Source organism: Scyliorhinus torazame, chromosome 4 (assembly GCF_047496885.1).
Source record: "Scyliorhinus torazame isolate Kashiwa2021f chromosome 4, sScyTor2.1, whole genome shotgun sequence".
Lineage (NCBI taxonomy): Eukaryota > Metazoa > Chordata > Chondrichthyes > Carcharhiniformes > Scyliorhinidae > Scyliorhinus > Scyliorhinus torazame.
The window spans coordinates 307,024,333-307,039,680 of record NC_092710.1 but is presented as its reverse complement, the minus strand read 5'-3'; the positions used below and the strand labels follow the sequence as shown (position 1 = coordinate 307,039,680).

The 15,348-nt window shown below is 50.0% G+C and overlaps 1 protein-coding gene across 1 annotated transcript in view; it reads left to right on the top strand.

Annotated features, from left to right (window-relative positions):
• Positions 1-15,348, top strand: part of traf3ip2a (TRAF3 interacting protein 2a) — a 121,851-nt gene that overhangs the window by 92,771 nt on the left and 13,732 nt on the right. The gene's annotated exons all lie outside the window — the stretch shown is intronic.

Below are 15,348 nucleotides of genomic sequence, written 5' to 3'. Positions count from 1 at the left end.
CAGTGGAGAGCGACACGGTGTAGGGGCGGGGGTGGTGGTGGTGGTCGCTGGGGGGCCTGCGGGTGCCAAATTCCGAAGTAGCTGAGTAACGGTGGAGGGAGACGGTGTAGGGGCGGGGGTGGTGGTCGCTGGGGGGCCTGCGGGTGCCAAATTCCGAAGTAGCTGAGTAACGGTGGGGGGAGACGGTGTAGGGTCGGGAGTGGTGGTGATGGTCACTGGGGAACCTGCGGGTGCCAAGTCCTGGAGGGAGACTGTGTCCTGCCGCCCGTCATGGTGTGCCACGTAGGCATATTGTGGGTTGGCATGGAGGAGCATGACCTTCTCGATCAGGGGATCCGATTTATGATTCCTCGCATGCTTCCGGAGGAGGATGGGCCCTGGGACTGTCAGCCAGGACTGGGGCGAGACCCCTGAGGTAGACTTCCTTGGGGAGACAAACATTCAATCGTGAGGGGTCTCATTGTTGGCAGTACACAGGAGCGACCGGATGGAGTGGAGCACATCGGGAAGGACCTCCTGCCAGCGGGAGATTGGGAGACATCTAGACCGTAGGGCAAGAAGGACGGCCTTCCAGACCGTCGCTTTCTCCCTATCCGTTTCCCCGGGGGTTGTAGCTGGTAGTCCTGCTTGAGGCGATGCCCTTGTTGAGCAGGAACTGACGCAACTCATCACTCATGAAAGAGGAGCCCCGATCGCTGTGGATGTAAGTGGGAAAACCGAATAAGGTGAAGAGACTGTGCAAGGCCTTGATGACAGTGGCAGAGGTCATGGGATGGTGAAAGGGAAATGTGAGTACTCGTCAATGATGTTGAGGAAGTAAACGTTACGGTCAGTGGAGGAGAGGGGGCCTTTGAAGTCGATGCTGAGGCGCTCAAAGGGGCGAGAGGCCTTTACCAGGTGTGCTCCGTCTGGCCGATAGAAGTGTGGTTTGCACTCCACGCAGACCTGGCAGTCCCTGGTCATTACTTCCTCGATGGAGTAAGGCAGGTTGCGAGCCTTGACGAAACTTTTAAAACGGGTGACCCCCCCGGGTGACAGAGGTCATTCTGGTGGGCCCGAAGTCGGTCTACTTGTGCGCTGGCACATGTACCGCAGGATAGGGCATCTGGGGGCTCATTGAGCTTCCCAGGCCGATACAAGATATCGTAGTTGTAGGTGGAGAGTTCGATCCTCCACCTCAGGATCTTGTCAGTCTCGATCTTACCCCGCTGCGTGTTATTAAACATGAAGGCAAACCGACCGTTGGTCAGTGAGGAGAGTGAATCGCCTGCTGGCCAGGTAATGCCTCCAATGTCGCACAGCTTCTACAATGGCTTGGGTTTCCTTTTCAACGAAGGAATGTCGAATTTCGGAGGCCCAGAGGGTGCGGGAGAAGAAAGCCACGGGCCTGCCCGCCTGGTTGAGGGGAGCGGCTAGGGAAAAGTCAGACGCATCGCTCTCCACCTGGAACGGGATGGACTCTTCTACTGCGTGCATTGCAGCTTTGGTAATATTTGCCTTGATGCGTTTGAAGGCCAGTCGGGCCTCACCCGTCAAGGGAAAAATGGTGGATTTAATGAGTGGGCGGGCCTTCTCCGCATAATTGGGGACCCACTGGGCATAATAGGAGAAGAACCCCAGGCATCTCTTCAGGGCCTTGCGGCAGTGGGGGAGGGGAAGTTCCTGGAGGGGGTGCATGCGGTCAGGTTCGGGCCCTAGGACCCCGTTTTCCACCACGTAGCCAAGGATGGTTAGGGGGGTTGTGCGGAAAACACATTTCTCCTTATTATATGTGAGGTTAAGGAGCTTAGTGGTGTGGAGGAAATGTTGGAGGTTAGCGTCATGGTCCTGCTGGCCATGGCCACAGATGGTGACCTTATCCAGATACGGGAACGTACTGGTCAACCATTCGGTCCATCACTCGTTTGGTATTGAAAACTCACCACTAAGAAGTCCTCCTATACCAAAAATGGCCGACATTCTAAATGGTGAACGGGGCTTCTCACTCCCCGACTCCAATGCAAGCTTCAGTGGGCGCTATTCAGGTCAAACTATGTTTTCAAGTTATCCCCTGGTATAACCCATACCTTCACCGAAGATTTCATCTACTTACCACTTAGTAGCATCGATCCTGGGTCCCGCATTGCTAAGTAAGTAAAGTAGACTTTGGAATAACCACTATTTCAGGTTAAATTAAGTTATTTTATTATTATATTTTTTCTTTTAAAAGCTGCCATTACTTTCTTTACAGAAAATAAAAACTTCTTGCTTCTGGATCCTTCTGGTTGGTTGAAGGGACCTTCAGGCCCACCTTGACAATCTTCTTTAAAGTCTGGTCTTCTTTAGATGTATTCGCTGGTTAGCTCGGTTGCTATGTCCTATCTTTCCCATGTACCGAGCTGTGAGAGCTGGCTCTGCCTACTCTTTGAATTCTAGTCTTCCTTAGATGTAGCTATTTTAGCTCGGCTGCTTGGCCCTGTCCCTTTCCCATGGCCGAGCTGACTGTAATCTGACTCTGAGCTGCTTGTTCCTTCTCTGCTTCTCCCATCTCTCTGAGTTCTGGTTCTGGTTCTGCCTGCTCTAGTCTCTAGGTTTATATCCTCTTTCTAACAGTTATTAAGTTTTTATGACTTTATTGTAAAGTAACTCTTATTTTCTTTGATTGTAAAAAGTATCTTTGATCTAAACATTCTAATCCAAGCAAGTATTCATTTTTACATGACCTCACTTCTCATAGATCTGATTACATTGTTTCCTTTGTGATATTCAAAATGCTTTGACTTCAAGAGGAGTGAATTTTGGTTTGGTTCCTGTCATTTCTATAGTTTTATTTTCCATTTGTGTCCTCAGCTCATAATTTTGACTTTGATTTTGGCTTTGAATTATGTTTCTCGTAGACTGATAGTCTCCAGTTTTCTTTAATTTACCTGGTATAGCAAAATTTCACACCTAGAATTCAACTGAACCTCATCCTTTCCTTTCCAGCTGTTTACTAAGATAGTTACTTTCAATGAAGGTGTGAGCCATTGCTTTTGGCTTCATTCAAAATCCTGTTTGTCTTGTTTGCTAAGTCTGCTTGACCAAGGCTATCTGCATTTTACAATCCTTCCCTGGCAGCTGCTGTTAACCCTTTGTGGGATCTTGCCCTGTATTCTCTCATGTTTCTCTCAGACCAGATATTGCCAGACTTCCATGTTTCAAATGACACATCTTTCCATATTTTCAATGACCCCATTGGTGACGCCGAAGGGGACCCTGAGGAAGTGGCAGAGGCGGCCATCTGCCTCGAAGGCAGTGTATTGGCAGTCCTCCAGGCAGATAGGTAGCTGGTGGTACGCGGACATCAAGTCAACAGTGGAGAAGACTCGATACTGCGCAATCTGATTGACCATATCAGATATGCGGGGGAGGGGGTACGCATCGAGCTGCGTGTACCGGTTGATTGTCTGACTGTAGTCAATGACCATTCGGTGCTTCTCCCCAGTCTTGACGACCATCACTTGGGCTCTCCAGGGGCTGGTACTGGCCTCCATGATCCCTTCCCGCAGGAGTTGCTGGACCTCTGATCTGATAAAGGCCTTGTCCCGAGCACTGTATTGTCTGCTCCTAGTGGCGATGGGCTTACAGTCCAGTGTGAGGTTAGCGAAGAGCGAGGGTGGAGTAACCTTCAGGGTCGCGAGGCTACAGACAGTGAGGAGGGGGCAGGGGTCCACCGAACTTCAAGGTAAGGCTTCGGAGGTGGCACTGAAAATCAAGACCCAGTAATAGAGCAGCGCAGAGATGAGGGAGGACAAAGAGCTTGAAATTAGCGTACTCTATGCCCTGTACCGAAAGGGTTGTGACACAGTACCCCCGGATCTCCACGGAATGTGATTCGGAAGCCAGGGAGATTTTCTGGGTCGCGGGTAAAATTGGGAGGGAGCAGCGCCTTACCGTATCTGGGTGGATGAAGCTGTCAGTGCTCCCGGAGTCCAAGAGGCAGGTCGTCTCGTGCCGTTGATCCGGACGGCCATCATGGATTTAGTGAGGTGATGAGGTCGAGACTGGTCGAGGGTGATGGAGGTGAGCTTCGGAAGGTGGGTGGGCTGGTCGAGAGTAGCAGAGGCCAGCGTACGACTGGGTGAGCAGGGGTTCCGGGAGGAGGCGGTGTGATTCCAAGATGGCGGTCCCCACGGGTCGCATGTGGCGAGTGGCGTCGAAGATGGTGGCCCCCACGGGTCGCACGTGGCGGGTGCCGTCGAAGATGGTGGCCCCCACGGGTCGCACGTGGCGGGTGCCGTCGAAGATGGTGGTACCCACGGGTCGCATGTGGCGGGTGGCATCGAAGATGGCAGTCCCCACAGGTCGCATGTGGCGGGTGGCATCGAAGATGGCGGCCTCCACTGGTCGCACGTGGCGGATGATGTGGTAGATGGGGGCAGTCCCGACAGGCAACACGCAGCGCTGCTGCTGCTGGGTCTGGAAACTTTAGGAACAGGTCGGGCCTGGCAGACTTTGGTGAAGTGGCCCTTCTTTCCGCACCCGTTGCAGGTCACGCTCTGTGCTGGGAAGCGTTGTCTGGGGTGCTTACCCTGGTCACAAAAGTATCATCTCGGGCCTCCGGAGTTGACGGATTGATGCGCGACACAGGCTTGCGACGCACCCGGGTCGGGTGATGGCGGCGGACACTAAGGTGCCGCGTGGTCGGAGGTGAAGGCATCCATGTTATGGAAGGCCACTTCCAGCGAATTCGAGAGCTGCGCTGTCTCTTGGAGGCCGAGTGTACCGCCTTCTAGCAGACGCTGGCAGATGTAGTTAGATTTTATGCCAGCGATATAGGCGTCCCTGATCAGCAGCTCCGTGTGCGGCACAGCCGATACCGCCTGACAATTACAGTTCCGGCCGAGTACCCGCAAGGCGTGCAGGAATTCGGCCTGCGATTCTCCGCGGCGTTGATGCCTCGTGGCAAGGAGATGCCTAGCGTACACCTCATTTACTGCCTTTAAATACTGCCCCTTCAGCAGCGTTATCGCCTCTGCGTACAAGGCAGTGTCCCTGATAAGGAGGAAAACCTGCGGGCTTATCCAGGCATTGAGGACTCAAAGCTTGTGGATGTCGGCAACGGCGTCGGCGGCAGATTCGAGGTAAGCTTCGAAGCAGCTTAGCCAGTGCTCGAATGTCACAGTGGCATCGGCTGCTTGGGGGTCCAGTTCCATGAGATCAGGCTTGAGTGATGCATCCATCTTAAGCGTTTAGCTTATTAAATTGATGTGCCATCAATTATAACAAAGACAAGTTGTGGAACGAAACTGTTGTTTTAATAAGCTAAACGAGAACCTGCTGGCAACTGATCCCGAACTGGGGCAGGGCCAGAGGTCAGCCACCTTTATACAGAGCCTGAGGGGAAGAGCCACAGGCGGAGCCAGCAGAGACAACAAACAATATATACAATACAGTAACAGTGGTTTACCACAATATATACAATACAGTAACTGGTTTACCACAATATATACAATACAGTAACAGTGGTTTACCACAATATATACAATACAGTAACTGGTTTACCACACTATATACAATACAGTAATAGTGGTTTACCACAATATATACAATACAGTAACAGTGGTTTACCACAATATATACAATACAGTAACAGTGGTTTACCACAATATATACAATACAGTAATAGTGGTTTACCACAATATATACAATACAGTAATAGTGGTTTACCACATAACGAAAATCCTCAGTAGGCATCCACACCCTCAGACCTGACATCTGGACTATGGCCTTAGACTTCAGATATAGAGAACAAGTGACTCCTTTGGCAAAAGCTGGCTAGACTGAGGTTTTGAAATGTGCCCCCACTCTGCCATTCTTTCTAATGTTTTTCCTTCTCCTGGTGGCTATGACTGCCACAATATGGTTCCTTCTGTACTATTCCTCTGGTGACTATTGTCATGATGTGGTTTCCTATGTATTACTGCTGTGGGTGTCCCACAAGGATTGTCATTCTGGGTGTATCCTGCGGGATAGTGTTACATGGGTTTTGTCACTGGGTGTATCGTGCGGGATAGTGTTACACAGGAATTGTCACTCTGGGTGTATCCTGTGGGATAGTGTTACACAGGGATTGTCACTCTGGGTGTATCCTGTGGGATAGTGTTACACGGGGATTGTCACTCCGGGTGTATCCTGCGGGATAGTGTTACACAGGGATTGTCACTCCGGGTGTATCCTGCGGGATAGTGTTACACAGGGATTGTCACTGGGTGTATCCTGCGGGATAATGTTACACAGGGATTGTCACTCTGGGTGTATCCTGTGGGATAGTGTTACACGGGGATTGTCACTCCGGCTGTATCCTGCGGGATAGTGTTACACGGGGATTGTCACTCTGGGTGTATCCTGCGGGAGAGTGTTACACGGGGATTGTCACTCCGGGTGTATCCTGCGGGATAGTGTTACACAGGGATTGTCACTCCGGGTGTATCCTGCGGGATAGTGTTACACAGGGATTGTCACTCTGGGTGTATCCTGCAGGATAGTGTTACACAGGGATTGTCACTCTGGGTGTATCCTGCGGGATAGTGTTACACTGGGATTGTCACTCTGGGTGTATCCTGCGGGATAGTGTTACACGGGGATTGTCACTCCGGCTGTATCCTGCGGGATAGTGTTACACGGGGATTGTCACTCTGGGTGTATCCTGCGGGAGAGTGTTACACGGGGATTGTCACTCCGGGTGTATCCTGCGGGATAGTGTTACACAGGGATTGTCACTCCGGGTGTATCCTGCGGGATAGTGTTACACAGGGATTGTCACTCTGGGTGTATCCTGCGGGATAGTGTTACACAGGGATTGTCACTCTGGGTGTATCCTGCGGGATAGTGTTACACAGGGATTGTCACTCTGGGTGTGTCCTGCGGGATAGTGTTACACTGGGATTGTCACTCTGGGTGTATCCTGCGGGATAGTGTTACACGGGGATTGTCACTCCGGGTGTATCCTGCGGGACAGTGTTACACAGGGATTGTCACTCTGGGTGTATCCTGCGGGATAGTGTTACACAGGGATTGTCACTCTGGGTGTATCCTGTGGGATAGTGTTACACAGGGATTGTCACTCTGGGTGTATCCTGTGGGATAGTGTTACACAGGGATTGTCACTGGGTGTATCCTGCGGGATAATGTTACACAGGGATTGTCACTCTGGGTGTATCCTGTGGGATAGTGTTACACGGGGATTGTCACTCTGGGTGTATCCTGCGGGATAGTGTTACACACGGATTGTCACTCCGGCTGTATCCTGCGGGATAGTGTTACACGGGGATTGTCACTCTGGGTGTATCCTGCGGGAGAGTGTTACACGGGGATTGTCACTCCGGGTGTATCCTGCGGGATAGTGTTACACAGGGATTGTCACTCCGGGTGTATCCTGCGGGATAGTGTTACACAGGGATTGTCACTCTGGGTGTATCCTGCGGGATAGTGTTACACAGGGATTGTCACTCTGGGTGTATCCTGCGGGATAGTGTTACACTGGGATTGTCACTCTGGGTGTATCCTGCGAGATAGTGTTACACGGGGATTGTCACTCCGGCTGTATCCTGCGGGATAGTGTTACACGGGGATTGTCACTCTGGGTGTATCCTGCGGGAGAGTGTTACACGGGGATTGTCACTCCGGGTGTATCCTGCGGGATAGTGTTACACAGGGATTGTCACTCCGGGTGTATCCTGCGGGATAGTGTTACACAGGGATTGTCACTCTGGGTGTATCCTGCGGGATAGTGTTACACAGGGATTGTCACTCTGGGTGTATCCTGCGGGATAGTGTTACACAGGGATTGTCACTCTGGGTGTATCCTGCGGGATAGTGTTACACTGGGATTGTCACTCTGGGTGTATCCTGCGGGATAGTGTTACACGGGGATTGTCACTCCGGGTGTATCCTGCGGGACAGTGTTACACAGGGATTGTCACTCTGGGTGTATCCTGCGGGATAGTGTTACACAGGGATTGTCACTCTGGGTGTATCCTGCGGGATAGTGTTACACAGGGATTGTCACTCCGGGTGTATCCTGCGGGATAGTGTTACACAGGGATTGTCACTCTGGGTGTATCCTGCGGGATAGTGTTACACAGGGATTGTCACACCGGGTGTATCCTGCGGGATAGTGTTACACAGGGATTGTCACACCGGGTGTATCCTGCGGGATAGTGTTACACAGGGATTGTCACACCGGGTGTATCCTGCGGGATAGTGTTACACAGGGATTGTCACTCTGGGTGTATCCTGTGGGATAGTGTTACACAGGGATTGCCACTGGGTGTATCCTGCGGGATAGTGTTACACACGGATTGTCACTGGGTGTATCCTGCGGGATAGTGTTACACAGGGATTGTCACACCGGGTGTATCCTGCGGGATAGTGTTACACGGGGATTGTCACACCGGGTATATCCTGGGTCACTAGGTGCTACCTTTTTTTCAGTTTTGCTGTATAAGCCAACTCCGAAAACGTCATTGCGCAGTTGAACAGCCATCCGACCGTACCATGTTTCCACATGTGTAAAGCTCCTGACCGGGATTACATTTAGCTATACGGAGCAGAAACCCTGGCTAATTAATTGTAACCTGGAACAAGGGCATAATTTCTACTGGAGGCAATCAAGAACGGATCAGGAATCGAACCTGCAGCCTTCCTATAAACCCCTGGGAACCGGCACTCACCTTAATCTCAATTGCTGTATTCCTTGTGGGAAGAGAGGAGTGACTGGTTCACTACCCAATGCTTGATCTTGTATTTAATTACCTGCCTGCAGGCATCATTAGACACAGTGCTGCGAACAAAACGCAAAACAAGAACTCTCTTTGTTTAAAACTTCATATAGGTTTGCTTTTTCTGTAGATTTCCTTGTTTTTGCTGTGCACATTTCCTCTGTATCACTTGGTTTTCGAACAGCTCAATCTCCATTGGGCCCATAGCAGAATCGGATATTGTGAAGAAAGCTTCTCCTGGTGTGGCAACACAAATGCTTCATCTAACATGTTGTTGGTGAAGACATTGGGCAGGAAGGACAAGTTTTTGTGCTTTGCTCATTTTTATTTTAAAAAAAAAATATTTTTATTAAAGTTTTGCAAAATATTTCATAATAAACAATGATAATAATACGAACACAACAAAATAGAGTGAACATTAACATAGTGCAGAAAGAGAATATACAATAGCAGTTAACTAGACGTTCCCCCACGCGCCTCAGTCTTCCCACACCCTCCCAACGGAACACTCACCCAACATTTAAATTTTCCCCGAGAAAGTCGACGAACGGTATTATGCACCCGCTCAACAGCAGCAACTCTGTACACTTGCCAAAATTATTTACACACATAAGTAGGCATCTGTTTGTGGTATTGTCCCTTGCTTCTCCCGGATGGATTTCGCTGCCGTTGTTGTCTCGTGCTCACTTCCGCTTCAGCAGCCCTCCCGTCTTCCCTGTTTTCTCTGTTCCTGTGGATGTCAAGTTTGTTAATGTTTCCCTGCCTCCCCCCTCACCTCCCTGGCTCTCCTCTATTGTTCCCTGTCTCTTCCCTCTATCCCTCGCCTGTGGTTCGCCTTTCCTTCCTCTTAGATTTAGCCTCCCTCTCCCGGTTTATCCCTCCCTCTCATGCTTTGGCTACTTTCCCCTGTTTCTTGGCTACCTGGCTATTCTTCTGCTTGTTTGTTGGCCACAAACTGGTCTCGGAACAATTGGGTGAATGGCTCCCACGTTCTGTGGAAGCCGTTGTCTGACCCTCGGAATGGCGAATTTGATTTCCTCCATTTGGAGAGATTCCGAGAGGTCGGACAGCCAGCCTGCAGCTTTGGGTGGTGCTGCTGACCGCCAGCCGAACAGGATTCTACGGCGGGTGATCAGGGAGACAAAGGCAAGGGCGTCCGCCCTCCTCCCCAGGAATAGATCTGGCTGGTCTAAAATCCCGAAGACCGCCACTTTCGGGCATGGCCGCGTTGCTCATTTTTGAGGGAACTAGTTTTATGTTGAGTTTGAAACGGGAATATACATTCCGGATAATACCGCACATTTGAATTGAGAAGTCCAGTAGTTTCCAGCTGTGGTCACGGTGAAAGGGTAGGTGGGGGTGTGGGCCTAGGCTGTTTCAGAGGGATGGCGCAGGCCCGATGGGCCTAATGGCCTCCTTCTGCACTGTAGGGATTCTATGCTCCATGTGATAATTGTATGAGACACTGGACAGAAAGCTTTATGGAAATGAATGAATTTGTTGTTACGGGGGTTTACCATGAGCCTTCTGATGTTCTGCGATCTTCAATTAAGCGGCAACTGACAATCACTCTTTGACTAATCCGGGCTTTCCAGAGCACCTAATAAAAATGCTTCAAATGGTATGAAAGGCCACTGTGAGCCCCGCCCACACACACACACATGCACCCCCCCCCCCCCCACCCACACACACACACACACAATCCGTGAGATTTCTTTCTCATTTTTTACATTCATTAAAATCCCCTTTCTTGTGACTCTGAAACATCAGCAGTATCACTGTCTCACACTGTAACCTGCTGATCGGTCTCGCAGAACAGATCCCGGATACCTCTCTGATCCTGACAGCAAACGATTACTGCATTCGGTGGAAGCGAGGGCTTAAGTGGGTCGGGGTAGGCTTGATGGGCCGAATGGCCTCCTTCTGCACTGTATGTTCTATGTCTATGTCCCCCCTCTTCCTACTCGGGCTTTGATGTGAAGGCCTCCCTACCCATTACTAAGCATCAGTTGTCTTGCTCCATTGTCTGTGCAGAACACTTCATTCATTTTCGACAACCCAAGTCCTTGCCCGAGCTTGTTGGCTTAGAAAACAAGACCCTATAGATTTTTCTCCAAACCACAAGAACACTTTTATGAGTTTCAATCTCAACTTGCAACCCATTTTAAACTATGGAAGAACAGTTGAAAAATATTTAGATTTTGTCGATGAATGTAAGCCAATGTGCACAATTCATTTCCTTAATGGTGCTCCTGAGCTCAGAATATTCTATGTCCTAAAAACTCTGCAGCAGTAATACTTTGAAGGCCCCCTGCATTTGCCTCTGCTTCCCTTTGCAATGACCTTTGCAAATATCAGGATGCTCCTTATGTGATGCAGAATCTGGCTTTAGTTTATTTATGACTTCAATTGTAAAATGAGGAAACCATTGATTACGTTGATTCAGCTCTATCAGCAGCCAAGCCGCCAACTGCAAGTTCCCGTCCAGGTCACACCCAATCCTGACTTGGAACAGTATCATGATGGGCCGAAGGGCCTCTTTTCCTGCTGTAAAACTCGATGGACGGAATTTTACCAGACTTCGTCCGGGTATCCGGTTCCGACTGAAAACAGGCGTGTATCTGTCCAGGTACACGGCAGAGTTTTCACAATCGCCCAGGAAATCTAGAGGCGTGGTTACGCCGTCAGTCTGCTGGGATGGGGCCTGGAAGGCCAGCTCCAAAGGGATCAGGGTGCCGCTTGTAAAGGTGCTGCCGATCAACTCTGAAATTAAAACACCCCCAGCCACCCCTACGGACACAGCGACCCCCCCCCCCCCCCCCCCCCCCCCGGCCCAAGCATGAGGGTGGTCCCTCCACCACCACCAAACAAGTACCGCGGCTCTTCTACACCCTCCCACCATCCCACACCACCATAGCGGTATCGCAGGCACTCACAACAACACCACCCCCACAGGTGAGGAAGGAGCAGCGCTCCGAAAGCTAGTGACATCAAAACAAACCTGTTGGACTTTAACCTGGTGTTGTAAGACTTCGTACTGTTTACCCTGGCAGTGGATGCAGGCTCAGACTTCTGCCTAACAACTCTGTATCGCCATTTCTTCGCTGTTACTGGGTAAAAATCATGGAACTCCCTCTCTGACAGCACTGTGGGTGCATCTACACCACGTGTACTGCAACGGTTAAAGAAGGCCGCCCACCACCTCATGGGTAACTCGGGATGGGCAACAAATGCTGGCCTAGCTAGCGAAGCCCTCATCCATGAAAGATTTTGAGAGAACATACATCCAGATTCAATCTTCAATGCAAACCCAGTATTTCCCTTGTGGTTAAACTGACCTGATCACTTACAGCACAGATGCCAACAAACACCTCCACTTGCCAGTCGCGATTCTTTTTCATGAACACTTTTGCACAGGAATGCTATAAGTTGCCCTCTTAAAGCAGGTAAATGATCAGTGATGTGCGTTTTCCCATTGCCCATGACCCTCCAAGTAATTTTAACATTTCTTTTCACCTGATGTGGACTACTGTTATTCTTTTATTTGGTGAGGAAAAATGATCATACATAACACCAGTTTGCGAGAGTAGTTGTCCACCATATCTCGCTCGACTGAGAAACAGTTTTTATGCAAAATAGAATGAAGAGACTGACCATCTTTTTACAAGGCATCTGTCAGTGATGGCCGACGTTTGGTGTGCGATAGATGGAGATAGAGCTTTTAGTGCATTGAAGAGATGTGATTATCAAGGACAGCCCCCTGAATGTGCTTCACACGAGGCAGTGGGTTGTCCTCTGCAACTTCTCTGGTATCTGTTCACCTTGTTGATGTACGAGCTCCTGGTAGGGGACTTTGTCCCCAGTGCTCTCCATAAGGATCTGTCTCTCTGAGGCAAAGTTAGGCAGAATGTTGCATTGATCCTCGAGACCAAGATCTCTGCACTCCTCAAATTCTGCCCTCTTGCACTTCCCTGATTTTAATTGCTCTAACTTGGCCAGCCCTAAGCTCTGACCTCTCTCCCTAAAGCCTCTCCACCTTTCTCTCCTCCAATCCAAAGTTGTGCTGGTTAGGTGGATTGGCCGTGCTAAATTGTCCCTTGGTGACCAATGGTTAGGTGGGGTTCCGAGGATAGGACTGGGGGGGTGGGCCTAGATAGGGTGCTCATTCGGAAGGTCAGTGCAGACTCTATGGGCTGATTGGCCTCCTTCTGCACTGTAAGGATTCTATGATGAAAACATTCCTTCAAATCTATTTCCACCTGTCCTGACATCTCTTTATGTATGATGTGGAGATGCCGGCGTTGGACTGGGGCGAGCACAGTACGAAGTCTTACAACACCAGGTTGTAGTTCTCTTTATGTAGTTCAGTGTCAAGATTTGATTAACCATGCTCCTATAAGGAATCTTGGAACAATTTACATTAAATAATGTTGTTGTAGCTGAATTATATATATACATTGCAGGAAGCCTCCAAATTCCAGCCATGCCTTCAACATGTCTCTATTATGGCCAGTGATGATGAGCAGAATATTAAACCCCATAAGAGTGCTGTTTAGCTGGAATTCCACGGTGTGCCCAGGTATCGTCAGGTACAGCAGCAGCGGACAATCTAGGTCATGAGGTATCCATTGAAAGACCAGCCTTTCTGCATTAATGAGTGGTAACCTTTAAAATAAAGGCTTTGCAGGGCAGCACGGTGGCGCAGTGGGTTAGCCCTGCTGCCTCGCGGCGCCGAGGTCCCAGGTTCGATCCCGGCTCTGGGTCACTGTCCGTGTGGAGTTTGCACATTCTCCCCGTGTTTACGTGGGTTTCGCCCCCACAACCCAAAGATGTGCTGGGTAGGTGGATTGAACATGCTAAATTGCCCCTTAATTGGAAAAAAATGAATTGGGTACACTAAATTAAAAAAAAAAAATAAATAAAGGCTTTGCGACAGCTTCCAGAGAACAAAGCATTGATTTTTTGTGGCATGTTGTCAATCGCAAACAAACTGCATATTAAGAGAGTGCCATCATATATTTTTTTTAATGCATTTACGGGTTGTGAGCATCGCTGGCTAGGTCAGTATTTATTGCCCGTCCCTAGTTGCCCAGGAATGGCGATAGATTTCCAAGTCAGGATGGTGAGTGACTTCGGTGGGAAATTCCAGGTGGTGATTTTTCCAAGTATCTGCTGCCCTTGTCCATCGAGATGGTAGTGGTCATGGGTTTGGAAGGTGCTGCTTAAGGAACCTTGGTGAGTTCCTGCAATGCATCTTGTGGATGGTACACACTGCAGCCACTGTGCGTTGGTGGTGATTTGTGGAAGGTTAAAGCAATCAAGTGGGCTGCTTTGTCTGGGATGGTGTCGAGCTTCTTGAGTGTTCTTGGAGCTGCATTCATCCAGGCAAGTGGAGAGTATTCCATTACACTCCTGACTTGTGCCTTTTAGATTTTGGGGAGTCGGGAGGTGAATTACTCGCCACAGGATCCCTCGCCTTTGACCTGTCTAGATTATGTCTTCAAAGGCGGCACAGTGGTTAGCACAGTTGCTTCACAGTGCTAGGGTCCCAGGTTCGATTCCGGCTTGGGTCACGGTCCATGCGGAGTCTGTTTGTTCTCCCCGTGTCTGCGTGGGTTTCCTCCGGGTGCTCCGGTTTCCTCCCACAGTCCAAAGATGTGCAGGTTAGGTGGATTGGCCATGCTAAATTGCCCTTGGTGTCCAAAAAGGTTAGGTGGGGTTACTGGGTTACAGGGATAGGGTGGAGTTGTGGTCTTAAATAGGGTGCTCTTTCCAAGGGCCAGTGCAGACACGATGGGCCGATTGGTCTCCTTCTTCACTGTAAATTCGATTCTAAGTCTCTAGATTGGCCCTCGTTCCATAGTCTTATGACTCGGAGACAGGCGTACTTTCGCGGAGCCAAGTCTGACAACTATGCACGATAGCACAGTGGTTAGCACTGTTGCTTCACAGCACCAGGGTCCCTGGTTCAATTCCTGGCTTGGATTACTGTCTGTGCAGAGTCTGCATGTTCTCCCTGTGCTTGTGTGGGTTTCCTCCCGGTGCTCCGGTTTCCTCCCACAAAACCCGAAAGTCAGGTGAATTGGACGTTCTGAATTCTCCCTCCGTGTACCCGAACAGGCGATGAAATGTGGCGACAAGGGGATTTTCACAGTAACTTCATTGCAGTGTTAATGTAAGCCTACTTGTGACAATAAAGATTATTATTACTACACGGGCAGCACAGTAGCATTGTGGATAGCACAATTGCTTCACAGCTCCAGGCTCCCAGGTTCGATTCCGGCTTGGGTCACTGTCTGTGCGGAGTCTGCACGTTCTCCCCGTGTGTGCGTGGGTTTCCTCCGGGTGCTCCGGTTTCCTCCCACAGTCCAAAGATGTGTGGGTTAGGTGGATTGGCCATGCGAAATTGCCCTTAGTGTCCAAAATTGCCCTTAGTGTTGGGTGGGGTTACTGGGTTATGGGGATAGGGTGGAGGTGTGGACCTTAGGGTAGGGTGCTCTTTCCAAGAGCCGGTGCAGACTCGATGGGCCGAATGGACTCCTTCTGCACTGTAAATTCTATGTACCTATGTACACGATGGATTTTATTGACCGCACCCACAGTGCTG